This window comes from Macaca thibetana, chromosome 14 (assembly GCF_024542745.1).
Source record: "Macaca thibetana thibetana isolate TM-01 chromosome 14, ASM2454274v1, whole genome shotgun sequence".
In the NCBI taxonomy this organism is placed as follows: domain Eukaryota; kingdom Metazoa; phylum Chordata; class Mammalia; order Primates; family Cercopithecidae; genus Macaca; species Macaca thibetana.
Genome location: NC_065591.1, coordinates 69,960,518 through 69,974,371, shown reverse-complemented (window position 1 = coordinate 69,974,371; position 13,854 = coordinate 69,960,518). Strand labels below are relative to the sequence as shown.

At 42.2% G+C, this 13,854-nt stretch overlaps 3 protein-coding genes across 3 annotated transcripts in view; all 3 read left to right on the top strand.

Annotated features, from left to right (window-relative positions):
- The window catches only part of CLNS1A (chloride nucleotide-sensitive channel 1A), an 820,929-nt gene that overhangs the window by 130,449 nt on the left and 676,626 nt on the right, over positions 1–13,854 (top strand). The window lies entirely within an intron of this gene.
- The window catches only part of KCTD21 (potassium channel tetramerization domain containing 21), a 540,409-nt gene that overhangs the window by 418,235 nt on the left and 108,320 nt on the right, over positions 1–13,854 (top strand). The gene's annotated exons all lie outside the window — the stretch shown is intronic.
- GAB2 (GRB2 associated binding protein 2) overlaps positions 1–13,854 on the top strand; it is a 210,826-nt gene that overhangs the window by 130,750 nt on the left and 66,222 nt on the right. The gene's annotated exons all lie outside the window — the stretch shown is intronic.

The window sequence follows — 13,854 nt, the reverse complement described above, 5'->3', positions numbered from 1 at the left end:
TCACCCAGTAAAACTCTTCACATCCTTCAATACCCAATCTAAGTGCCACCTGTACTGTAAAACTTCTGTGACTCCTCAAGGCAAACGGAGTAGTCCTCTCTGCCAAGCATCCACTATTCATGTGGGTGCTGAGAACACCTACATGAACTGTGCTGAGAACCTCTGTTCATACCATTGTAAGAGCACTGACCATGTACTGAGTTACCTATGGACTGTACTTGTCTGCCCTTTCCATAAGTCATGAGATCCTGAAGGACCTGGCATTACTAGATTTCATAAATGTTGACTGAATGATTGGAATGAGGAAGGGAGAGTTTATGTAGGTGAGAGTAAATGCTAATGGAAAAGACATTGAAAGTGAAGGAAAAAGAAAGTAGATTGAATAATGAATATGATCAGGGCTCTTGTGAAGGACCCCTGAGTTACTCTGGGGGTGGCAAACTGTTTCTAAGTCTCAGTATGGTTACAGCCTATATTGATCAGTGACCTAAGCTTCCTTATGTGAGAAAAGAGTTTATTGACCCAGAAAGTCTAGGGGGAAAATCTGGCCTCAGCCTCAGGTTAAGACTCACATTTCATCAGTATCCATGTTTTAACCTACTTGCAGGCTCTCGCTCTCTCTCGCTCTCACACGTGCTCTTTCTCTTAGAGTCACTCTCGCTCTCTCTGGGTTGGCTGTTCTTAGGCAACAAATAGTGGTTCCTGCAACTTCAGGGACATATTGTCACAACCCTTTGTCCAGTAACAGAGCCAGTTTGAGTAACACAAAACAAAGGTCCTGGAGTTGAATCTTAATGACTCTGAGCTGGCTTGGAACATATGCTTGTTGCTAAACCGATCGCAGTGGCATGTAGGATGAAATGGTGCAAATTGACTTAATCTAGATTACCATGATCTACTCCTTGAAGCCTATAGTTGGAGTCAGCTTTATATAAAGGACTCTAGGTGATCTTTTGTGTTTATGGTGTCTATGAACCATCTTACCTGGAATAGAGATTGAGAGGTTTTTCCCCCCCCAAAACAGAAGCAAATAAACATTATTTTGTTCCTTTAGTATAACTTTCATTGAAGAGTTATATAGTGCTTTGGAAGTATCAAGTCCTATGCTAAATAAATGCTGGAGATACAAAAGCCCCTGACCTCAGAATGTCATAGTCTTGGGGTAAGAAAAAATTCATTCCATGTCCTAGGAGCAAATAAGTTCCTTTGGAGTCCAAGGGAAACTATATTACTCAGATGAATGAGTCCAGAACAAATATAGTTAACTATGCTCCTCTCTCCTAGGGGATTTGCATTTGAGGAGTGGAAATGACTTTGAACTAGGAGCTGAGGCCTAGGTTCTAGTTGTGTTATTGCCATCTGCCATCACCAATTAACTATAAACTTGAATTCATAAACTCTGTGGCCAGTGTTTCTCAAAGTGTAGTGAGCAATTCATCTGCAGTAGCTTCACCTCGGGTTCTCTATGGGTCAGGACCCACAGAATAAGAAGATCTGGGGGCTGTGCTCTCTGTAAGTTGTTTAATGTCTATGAACTTCTTTTTCCTCGTATATTAAGAGGATCGTATTTACCTTGCAGCATTGGTTTAAGGATTAAATGTGATAATGAGTAGAAAGCACATGGCAGGTAGCCAGAGCTCAGCAAATGCCCTTTTAAAAATTTCCTCAGAGAGTATGAAGTCTCGATGGTCCAAAGTAGTCGAAGGATTCCTAGAAGAAGGATAGCAAAAAGGCTTTCCTCACTCAGGAAGTGTGCCTCCAAAAATGTGTGACTGTTACATGACCCCAACTATACTCTTGTAATGTTTGCTGGTAACTATTATGGGACACAAGACTGGCATAGTAGCTTCGTGTTGAAATATATTAGGATATACTTGTACATCATATGCTCACAAGTGAGATCAGATTCTCCTTTATCTTTGCGTGTGTTTGAGCTAGAACTCAACCACATCACCACCTGGGAGTTGACAGTTGAAAATATTTCTAAACCTCCAGAATCTTCTATCTTCTGCCCTGACTTTGGTATGCCAAAGATAACAGAACTCTTCTTTGATGACTAAGGACTTCTCAGGGTCTCAAATAATCTTTTCTGATACCAAATCTCACGTGCCTTGTGGCTAAAGTTGAAGAAGGGGCAAGACATTACTTGGAAGAGGCTTTTGCGAAACTCCTAGGAATAGGCGTGTCCTTTTAACTTCCCTCTTTCTGAAGAGGGTAAAACCAAAAACTGCCAATAAACCTAGAGAATCCTGTCAAGTGAGGTTTATGGTTAATCTGAATCTAACTGAGGTTACTTGGTGATATCAATAATTTAAACCTATTAGTCAGGTAGATTAAGAACATAATACTTGTATCTTCAAAAAGCTCTTTGCCTTATTTTTTTTTAATTCAGTAACATAGTCTCTCTCTCTCTCTCTCTCTGTCTTTCTGTCTCTCTCTCTCTCTCTCTCACACACACACACACACACACACACACACACCCCTACACATCTCTTAGTGAAGCTCCCAGGTGGTGATGTGGTTATTCAGAAGAACACATCCCTCTGTTCCAAGAATCTGCATAATCTGATTAAATGAGGTGTTACCATATCATGTTTTCTTAGTTAAAAAATACATAAAAGGGGCTGGGTGCAGTGGCTCATCTGTAATTCCAGCACTTTGGGAGGCTGAGGTGGGAGGAATTACTTGAGCCTATGAATTTGACATTAGCCTAGCCAACATAGTGAGACCCCATCTCCAAAAAACAATTCGCTGGATGTGGTGGTGCATCCTGTGATCACAGCTAAATGGGAGGCTGAGGCAGGAGGATTGCTTGAGCCCAGGAAGTCGAGGCTACAGTGAGCCGTGTTTGTGCCACTGCACTCTAGTCTGGGCAACAGAGGGAGACCCTGTCGCAAAAAAAAAGAAAAAAAGAAAAAAGTAAGTCTGTCATGGTAGGTAAGAAGAGACCTTAGTTAGTCTCTTGTCCATCTGTTGATCTACCCCCACCCTTTTTTTTTTTTGGCGGGGAACACAGTCTCGCTCTGTCGCCCAGGCCGGAGTGCAGTGGCGCGATCTACAAGCTCTGCCTCCCAGGTTCACGCCATTCTCCTGCTTCAGCCTCCCGAGTAGCTGGGACTACAGGCGCCACAATGCCTGGCTAATTTTTTTTTTTTTTTTGTATTTTTAGTAGAGACGGAGTTTCATCATGTTAGCCAGGATGGTCTCGATCTCCTGACCTCGTGATCCGCCCACCTTGGCCTCCCAAAGTGCTGGGATTACAGGTGTGAGCCACCACGCCCAGCCTTGATCTACTCTTGGAGCCCTTCTACTGTCACACTCCCAAACCCTCCCACCCTTTGTTTAGGCCAGAAGTCAACAAACAAATCCTGCCCACCACTTCTTTTTCTAAGCAGTTTTACTGGAACACAGCCATGCCTGTTTGCTTATGAATTGTGTATGGTTGCTGTCATGCCACTATAGAACTGAGTAGTTATGACAGAGAAAATATGACCTGTAAAGCCCAATATATTTACTAATGTCCTTAACAAAGTTTGCTGATCCCCCACCTTGCCTCTTTCTTCAAAATCTCCAATGTTGAGTATTCTCCAGTTTCCAAGAGACCACTTTGGACCACTCACTTAGAAAGTTCTTACTTTCTAAAAAAAAAAGCAAAATCTGGTTTTCTGTAGACTGCTCCTGCTGGTACTTGTTCAGCTTGAGTATGTTGAGTCACTAAATATAAATCAAATTGCTCTTCCACATATCGGCAGCCCTTTATATCTTAGAACACTGGGCTCATGACTCCAGGCAGAATCTTGCAGTATCCTGGTGTGATAAAATTTCACATGCCTTCATTGTCACCAGAATGGAACATAATACTCTTGCAAAGCTAAATTGTGGCCCACCTAGGTTTTCTAGGCACCATGAGCAACAAGAAGAAGTCTCAGCCTCATTCTACATGCTTGAAGACCTTGAGATCTAACCCAAAGAACAGAGACAGGTTCATATGACATGTACTGTCTGCTCAACAGCTAGGAGTGATGCAACTTCCAGGTCACATGTACCCACACTTTGTGTCTGTGGTCTTGATGGTTGTGAAATGGTTTGTTTTCTGACAGAAGGAAAACAGTCACTTCTGTTTCATCAGAGATGGGAGTGGCATACCGTTGATACTAGACACAAATTCTTTTTTCCAACTTTCTTGACAGTAGACCCTATCCATATACTTCTTTAAGCCCATTGTTAAGCAAAGTGACTTTCATTGTCTTTTCTTTTGTCTTCATTATTACTACCCTAATTTAGATTGCCATCTTCTCTCACCATTGCAGACTATCGCAACAGCTTCTTAATCATTTTCTTGTCTCTTATTTTTTTATTTTTCTGGTTTGTCTTCTTCACTCTGCCGGATAAGAGCACAGCATTGGTTAACGTTTCTCTGCTAATCCGTACTCTTCAGTGGCTCCCTGTTACAAATAAAGGAAAGATGAAACTTATTAGGGTGGCATTCAAGGCTTTTCAGGACCTCCAAACTCTTCCTTTCCTCCCTCTTTTCAACATTGAGAAGACTGTCCCATATTCTCTGAACCTGTCTTATCTGTTCCCATGCCCAGGCCTTGGTCATACTGTGTGCTATATAAAAAAAAAAGAAAAAAAAAAGTCCTGTTCTCCTTCCTTTCCAAAACCATGTATCAAACTCTACCTTCCTCATTGTGTTCATTGCTCCTTCTCTTTCGTGCATGCTTGCTTTCTCTCATGTTCTCATGCTCTTGCTCTCTCTTACCCTGAAAGTTTGATTCCCAGCTTCAGTGGTCTACTAGCATATTATGTCTCTTTTTATGGTGCCTACAAAAAAATCTTCTTGTTTTAGGGATATATATTAATGTCTTCCTGAAACTTTGTAAATATTGTTTAAGTTACTTCAAAGGAGTATTTTTGGGCCTTGCCTCTTTCCTTTATCTGTCAAAGAATTCAGCGCATTTTGTGTTTGTTTTTACTGAATTCTATACAAGGAGTTCGTTGATTTCTCATGAGATGTACCCTGGATCCCAAAGATTTTCACCTTTTTTTCTAAATGTTTTATAGTTTTACATTTTACATTTAAGTCCATGATTCATTCTGAGTTAGTTTTTTTATAAGATGCAAGAGTTAGATTGAGGTCTTTTCTCCCCTATGGATGCCTGATTGCTTCGGCACCATTTCTTGAAAAGGCCTTTTCTTTTCTTATGTTAATATTTTTAGTAGAGACAGGGTTTTGCTGTGTTGGCCAGGCCGATCTCGAACTCCTGGCCTCAAGTGATCCACCTGCCTTGGCCTCCCAAGGTGCTGGGATTACAGGCATGAACCACGACAACTGGCTGTTTTCTTCATTGAATTGCTTTTACACCTTTGTCAAAAATCAGTTGGGCATATTGTGAGGGTCTGTTTCTGGATTTTCTGTTCTAATCCATTGTTCTTCACTTTATCTTAGCCAAACGGCCAATAATTGATCTATTCCATTTTTCTGTGTCTGTCTCTTCACCAATGCTACACAGTCTTGATTATTGTAGCTATATAATAAATCTTAAAATCTGGCAGACTGATTCTTCTCATTTTATTATTTTTCAGAATTATTTTAGCTATTGTGCTTCCTTTGCCTTTTCATATACATTTTAGAGCAATCTTACATACATCTACAGACATTCTTGCTGGGATTTTGATGGGAATTGTGTTAAATCTGTGTGTCAGTTTGGGGAGATATACCACGTTGAGTTGTGCAGTCCATGAATATGGTATGTCTGTCCATTTATTTAAGTCTCCTTTGATTTCTTTCATTAGCTTTGTATAGCTTTCAGCATACATGCCCTGCACAGGGTTTTTTTAGATTTACACCTTTTCAATTTTTAAGAACCATTATAAATGGCGTCGTATTTTTATTTTATATGCCCACATATTCATTGCTAGTTAGAAGTAAATTGATTTTTGTATCATTATCTTGTATCCTGTGACCTTGCTGAACTCACTTATTAGTCCTGAGAGTTTTGTTGTGGGGTTTTTTTGTAGATTTTTTGCTTTTTTTCTTCTTCTTTTCTTTTTTCTTTTTCTTTTTCTTTCTTTCTTTTTTTTTTTTTTTTTTTTTTTTTTTGAGATGCAGTCTTACTCTGTCACCCCCAGGCTGGAGTGCAGTGGCACCATCTCAGCTCACTGTAACCTCCTCCTCCTGGGCTCAAGCAGTTGTCCTGCTTCAGCCTCCCTAGTAGCTGGGATTACATAGGCGCCCACCACCACACCCAGCTAATTTTTGTATTTTAGTAGAGATGGGATTTCACCGTGTGGGCCAGGCTGGTCTTGAACTCCTGACCTCAAGCAATCCACCCACCTTGGCCTCCTAAATAGGATTACAGGCGTAAGCCACCACGCCCAGCCACGATTTTTCTGTATAATCATGTCCTCTGCAAACAGGGACCATTTTTTTTTCTTCCTTTCCAATTGGTATACCTTTTATATATGTTTTTTGCTTTATCACCTTGACTAGAAATTCCAGCAATATGTTGAATAAGAGTGATAACAGTGGCTGGGCACGGTGGCTCACACCTGTGATCCCAGCACTTTGGGAGGCCAAGGCGGGTGGATCACTTGAGGCCAAGAGTTCAAGACCAACCTGGCCAACATGGTGAAACCCCATCTCTAATAAAAATACAAAAATTAGCCAGGTGTGGCAGTGCACATCTGTAATCCCAGCTACTCGGGAGTCTGAGGCGCAAGAATCACTTGAACCCGGGAAGTGGAGCTTGCAGTAAGCCAAGATTGTGCCACTGCACTCAAAAAAAAAAAAAAAAAAAAAAAAAGTGATAAGAGCAAACGTCCTTGATCTTAGGAAAGAGGATTCAGTCTCTCAAATCTAAGTATAGGTCAGGTGTGGTGGCTCACACTTGTAATCCCAGCACTTTGGGAGGCCAAGGCAGGAAGATTACTTGAACCTAGGAGTTTGAGAACAGCCTGGGAAAAATAGTGAGACCCCTGTCTCCATAAAAATTTAGAAATTAGCGAGGCATAGTGGCATGCACCTGTGATCTTAGCCACTCAGAAGGCTGAGGTGGGAGATGCACTTGAGCCCAGGAGGTTGAGGCTGCAGTGAGCCATGTTCATGCCACTGCATTCCAGCCTGGGTGACAGTGAGACCCTGCCTCAACAACCAACCAAAAACAACTAAGTATAACATTTGATATTGGTCTTTTGTTGATGCTCTTTATCAAGTTGAAGAAGTTCCCCTCTATTCCTATTTTTCTGAGAGTTTTTATCAAGAATGAGTTTAATTTTATCAAATATTTTTTGCATTGAATGATATGATCATGCAACTTTTCTTCTTTAGCCTATTAATATGGTAGATGACTGATTTCAAATACGGAATCAGCCTTACCTCCTTGGAATAAATTCTATTTGGTCATGCATTTTTATAGATTGCTGAATTCTGTTTGTATTTTATGTGTAAGTCCATAATCCATTTTGAGGTAATTTTTGTATGAGGTTTTATATAGACATTAGAACGGTCCCGAAAAAGCTTTCTCTTTTTTTTTTTTGGGGACGGAGTCTGGCTCTGTTGCCCAGGCTGGAGTGCAGTGGCACGATCTCGGCTCACTGCAAGCTCCGCCTCCCGGGTTTACGCCATTCTCCTGCCTCAGCCTCCCGAGTAGCTGGGACTACAGGCGCCCGCCTCCACGCCCGGCTAATTTTTTGTATTTTTAGTAGAGACGGGGTTTCACAGTGTTAGCCAGGATGGTCTCAATCTCCTGACCTCGTGATCCGCCCACCTCGGCCTCCCAAAGTGCTGGGATTACAGGCATGAGCCACCGCGCCCGGCAAAGCTTTCTCTTTAATAGCATATTCAGGACTCATGTCTCATATTCTCCTTGCATTATGTGTCAGTAATCCAACAGCAATCTTTCATTTTTGTATCATGGGATACTTTTCAGGTGAAGCTCCCAGACCCCCTTATAAATATTTATTACATGGGTACTGCACTTATCAGAATGAAGGGAAACAAGGTACCAAAGAACTCACACCATAGAGAATCTTTTTTTTTTTTGAGACGGAGTCTCGCTCTGTCACCCGGGCTGGAGTGCAGTGGCCGGATCTCGGCTCACTGCAAGCTCCGCCTCCTGGGTTCACGCCATTCTCCTGCCTCAGCCTCCCGTGTAGCTGGGACTACAGGCGCCCGCCACCACGCCCGGCTAGTTTTTTGTATTTTTTAGTAGAGAGGGGGTTTCACCGTGTTAGCCAGGATGGTCTCGATCTCCTGACCTCGTGATCCACCCGTCTCGGCCTCCCAAAGTGCTGGGATTACAGGCTTGAGCCACCGCGCCCGGCCAGAGAATCTATTACACATCTTTATCTTATTCTTCTTTCTGTAATCCTCTTGCTGTCCTTCTTTTCTACTTCCTACTGTGAAAGCTTACATATATTTTGTTTTATTAATTTGAATAAATTAACATATTCATGGCATAAAAAAAATCAGATCTTCTCTGAGCTCCCATATGTGTTAAGCACTCTGCCATGTAGTTTTTGGCCACGTTGGACCTTAACCTCAGGATGCTCAGAACTTAAAGGGGAGAAAGAAATATAAGCATTGGAAATGCCAAAGCAGGGAGTAGAAATGTCAAACCCGGGGGAAGAAATGCCAATGTGGGGTAAGCACAGGTTAGTAAGGGAACACAAGCAGAAGCCCCAGCTCTACCTGGGGGAGTCAATAAAGGCCTTCCAGGAGAAGGGACATTTGTGCTGGCACTGAGAGAACATAGAAATTCTCCAGATGGATTAGGTAAGGTGAAAGCCTTGCTAGGCAGAAGCCATAGCTTGTGCAAACACATAAAGTCATGAAATTACCTGACTTACTATTTGGAGAATAATAGGTAATTTTTAGTGCTCCTGTAAATTCTGTAAGACCAGGAATTCATGCTGTATCCTCAGCATTAGAATAATGCCTAGAGCATAGTAAGCACTGAATAAATATTTGTCGGATATAAGGAAACAAAGGAGGGAAAGAGTGATGGAGGAAGGAAACATAATTGAGGTGAGAGAGGTAAGAAAGGTTTGGCAATAAAAAATTTTGTTCATGACCTAGTTGGGAAGAGACAAGTATGAAAACACTCCTAATTGTTGTAAAAACTGACATGCCTTGAAAAGTACATAAAAAACATTATGAAGGTTCCGAGGAAGTAGAGGTCCACTTTAGATGAATGGATCAGGGAAGTTGTACTTGGTTCTGACTTGTTTGGCTTTTTAAAAACACATGGCGGTGCCCCATGCCATGGCTCATGCCTGTAATCCCAGCACTTTGGGAGGCTGAGGTGAGCAAATCAATTAAGGTTAGGAGTTTAAGACCAGCCTGACCAACATGGTAAAACCACGTCTCTACTAAAAATACAAAATTAGCTGGGCATAGTGACACATTCCTGTAATCCCATCTACTCAAGAGAGGCGGAGGCAGGAGAATTACCTGAACCTAGGGGGCGGAGGTTACAGTGAGCTGAGATGACGACACTGCACACCAGCCTAGGCACTCTAAAAAATATATAAATAAATAAATTAAAATGTGGAATTGGAGAGAAGGTGTTGTGGTGGAAGAGGGATGTGTGAATTTGGGACTAGACTAGACAGCCTTGCTGACTCTGTCATAAATACATCAGTATTTTGTAGGCAGCCATTTATCAGCCTACACCACTTCCTTGGAAGCAAAACCTGACAGTCTCTGATGTTATCTGTAGCAAACATGGTTTTCTTATGCATGAGGGTGTCCGTGTTTGTTTGTGCTTGCACCTGCACACCAGAGATTTGGGGACAGCTCTTTCCGCAGAGACAAGACTAAAGGGGACACATCAACTGAAACACCAGCTGAACTATAAACAGATCTTTTAAAAATGCCCTTGGTGCCCATACGCTACGTGTCTATGTGTGCACCTGCAGCACACAGAAGTACACACATAATTCTGAAAGCAGTGACCTGGCCAAGATTTTAAATGACTATAAATAAATAGTACTTATTTTTATTTTTCTCCGTTCCGTCCTATCTGGCTATACCTCAATTTCCATTTCAATATAAGGCTTATTGGGCACCAGTTATGTCTCCTTTGACCTGCTAGATACTATAAGGATTTCATGTCAGAAAATGATTCATTACTCTCTCTCTCTCTCTCTATACACACACACACACACACACACACACACACACACATATATATATATATTAGATTACTAGCTGTGTGCCAGACAATATTCTAAATACCAAGGATGCATCATGGAATAAAAAGAACCAATCCTTGTCCTGGTGGAGTTTACTTTCTGGGAGCTGGGTGCGGAGAAGTCATAAAAATTGGTATCTTTTAGGGTTATACATGCTTTGTGAGACCAGTAAAGCAGGGTAAGGGGGAAAGAGAGTGGGAGCACTGGGGACCAGGAATAGCCTGTCCAATAACGTGACATTTGAATAAGGACTTGAAAAAAAGAATAAGCGAAGGAAATATCTGGGGGAGGAGTGTTCCAGGGCCAGGAAACAACTAAAGACCGTAAGGCAGGAGCGTGCCTGACAGTGTGTAAGGCCACATGGCCAGAGCAGAATAGGCAAGGCAGAGGGCAGCAGGAGCTGAGGCCAGGGGTGGGATGAGGCTCAGTCCCATCAGGCCTGTGGGCCATTGTGGGGACTTTGGCTTTACTCTGAGTGAGATGAACAGCCATTGCAGATTGTGAGCGGAGAAGTGGCATGTTCTGATTTACTTCCTGCTTTCTGATTTTGCGGTGGAGGATAGACTGCAGGATGAAAAGGTGGAAGCAGGAAAACTTACAAAATGGTGGACTAGACCAGGCGAGCAACAGTGGAGGTGAGGAGAAGCAAGCTCATCATTGATATATTCTGAACTCTCTGAACTGACAGGATTTGCTGATGGGTTAGATGTAGAGTATGCAAGGAGTCAACTATGATATCTAGATTTTTGGTCTGACAGCTGGAAGGCCGAAGGTGCAGGTAACTGAGATAGGAGAGAGTGCAGGAAGAGCAGATCTGGGAGATGTCAGGACGTCAGTTTTGAACACATTAATTTTGAGATGCCTACTAGTGAGGAGTTGGATATACAGCTCTAGGGCTAGAGATATAAATTTGGGAATCACAGCAATTTGATGGTTTTTTAAAGCTGTGAAACTGAATAAAATGACCTAGAGAGTGGGTGTAGGAAAAAAAAAAAAAATCTCAGAACTGAGCATTGGGGCATTCTAATGTTTAGAGGTCAGGGAGATGAAGAGGAACCAGCACTGGAGACTGAAAAAGAGAGGCCTGGTAGATAGGAGAGTTGAGAGTGCGTGCTGAAGCCAGGTGAAGAAAGTGTTTCAAGGAGAATGGAATAATAAACTGTTGTCAGATGTTGGAGAGAGATCAAGAGAGATCAGGTTAAGGCCCATGAGTTGATTTATCAGCACTGAAGTCTTTGACACCTTTGATGAGCTGTTTCAATGGTGCAATTGGGGTGGTGGTGGGGTGGGGGATAGCCTGATTAGAGTGCCTTCAAATAGGATGAGAGAAAACAATGATTAGTAGTATAGAATACTCTTTGAAGTATAACTATAAAGAGAAGTAGAAAAACTGGGCCATAGTTGGTGAAGAATTGTGGGATAAAGTCAAGCTTTTAATTTTTTCTTCTGAGATAGGAAAAGTTGTCTTGATGGGAATCATGCTAGTCAGGAGGAAAAATGCAACGATTCTGAAGAAGGGGAGAATTGTTGAAGTGATGTCTTTGTGCACAAGTGGAAGATGGTTGGCCTTGATTGGAAGGACTGTTTATGTTCCCTAGTGTGTTACGAGGCTACAGGTGCAGGCAGGATGGTAAATGTAGTCATGGAACATGTGTAAATTTTCTTTTGATTGTTTATGTTTTCTCATGAAATAAGATATAAAAGAGTGGAGGCATTGGAGGTTTAAAGAGAGAAGCTAAGAGATTGTTGCCAAAGAACAGGAGAAAGTCATTGACTAGGTAAATATAGTAGGATTGTTGGGCAACATGAGGGGCCACTTGAAGTAAAGGTGAGACCAGTCAGCATGGTCATATGATTTTCTCCATCTATGTACAGCCAAGTGGAAACAGAGTTGGCAGAGCATTAGACTTAGCTGGGGTTTGCTGGGTAAATAAGAGGAATGGAGAAAGAAGCAAGGGAATGATTATGATAATGGATTGCAGAAACAGAGTTGGATAAGGAAAGAAATGAGGACAGGGATGAAAGGTGAGAGTGAAAAGATGGTAGAATTAACAGAGTGTAGATCCCATGGGGTCTAAAGAATTGTGATAATCAAATCCTTGACATTTGTAGTGCTTCAGGGTGTATACAAAGTGCTTTGGGCTCATTTGCATAATAACCCTATGAGGTAGGTAGGGCAGGTGGTGGTGGTGGTGGTAGTGATTTTCATTATATAGATGAGGCAGGATTCAAAGAGGTAAATGACTTAATCAAAAATCACACAGTGCCAGCGTGCACAGTGTCTCACACCTGTAATCCCAGCACTTTGGGAGGCTGAGGCAGGTGGATCACCTGAGGTCAGGAGTTTGAGACTAGCCTGGCCAACATGGTGAAGCCCTGTCTCTACTAAAAATACAGAAATTAGCTAGGTGTGGTGTTGGGCACCTGTAATCTCAGCTACTTGGTAGACTGAGGCAGGAGAATCGCTTGAACCCGGGAGGCAGAGGTTGCAGTAAGCCAAGATCATGCCATTGCACTCCAGCCTGGGTGACAGAGTGAAACTCCATCTCAAAAAAAAAAAAAAAAAAATTCACACAGCAAGTCAGTGGTAAAGCATAGACTGAACCCAGGTCTCTGTTATATGTAGTCTTTGTGTGATGTCTGCTTACAGATTACTCAGTCTTGCTGAAGAAATGGAATGTAGAAGACAACTTGAGAGAATATGTAATCACCTGTTCAGTTCTGTGGTGTGGAATGGTATAAGGAGTTTACTCATTCAGTAATACATATTGAAAGCTTAGTAGGTACAAGGCATTATCATAAGGACTAAGGAAACACCAGTGAACAAGACAGGAAAAAAAAAGTCCTGAGGTTACATGTTTTAGAGCAGTTTGTCTGTGATTCTTCTAAGGCATCATGTTTTGGTTAAAAGCAGGTTGTACTAAAAAGTTAGACAACTTGTTTTTCTGCTACTTACTGTGTATAACATTGTTACTTCAGCTCACCCTGCCTTAGTGGGGGTTCCCATGGATAACCTGATTATGGCTTTGCAAGTTCTCCCTTACCTAAAAATGCTATGAGTTTGGATCTGTATTCTAGCCTAAAGAAATAGTTGCTCTGAAGTGTCATCATCTAACTTCCTGATCTAAACAGTGGAAATGCCACATCTTACTTTATAGTGATAAGACCCTGTTTACATAGTGAGATGCTGCACAAACATGCATTCTAAAATAATCCTCCAGTTTTGAAACCTGGGAATTCTGAAAAGGGGACAGGTCACGTGGCACCTGCAGGTCCCACAGCCCCCATCTTTAACCTACGATATCTGAGAACCTATTAAAAGCTTTAAGGTCATCCAGTTGCGGTGGCTCACGTCTGTAATCCCAGCACTTTTGGGAGGCCGAGGCAGGCAGATCACCTGAGGTCAGGAGTTGAAGACCCGCCTGACGAATGTGGATAAACCCTGTCTCAACTAAAAACACAAAATTAGTCAGGCATGGTTGCACATACCTGCAATCCTAGCTACTCGGGAGGCTGAGGCAGGAGAATCGCTTGAACACTGGAGGTGGAGGCTGCAGTGAGCCAAGATCATGCCATTGCCCTCCAGCGTGGGCAACGAGAGTGAAACTCCGTCTCAAAAAAAAAAAAAAAATGCTTTAAGGTCAGGCACAGTGGTTC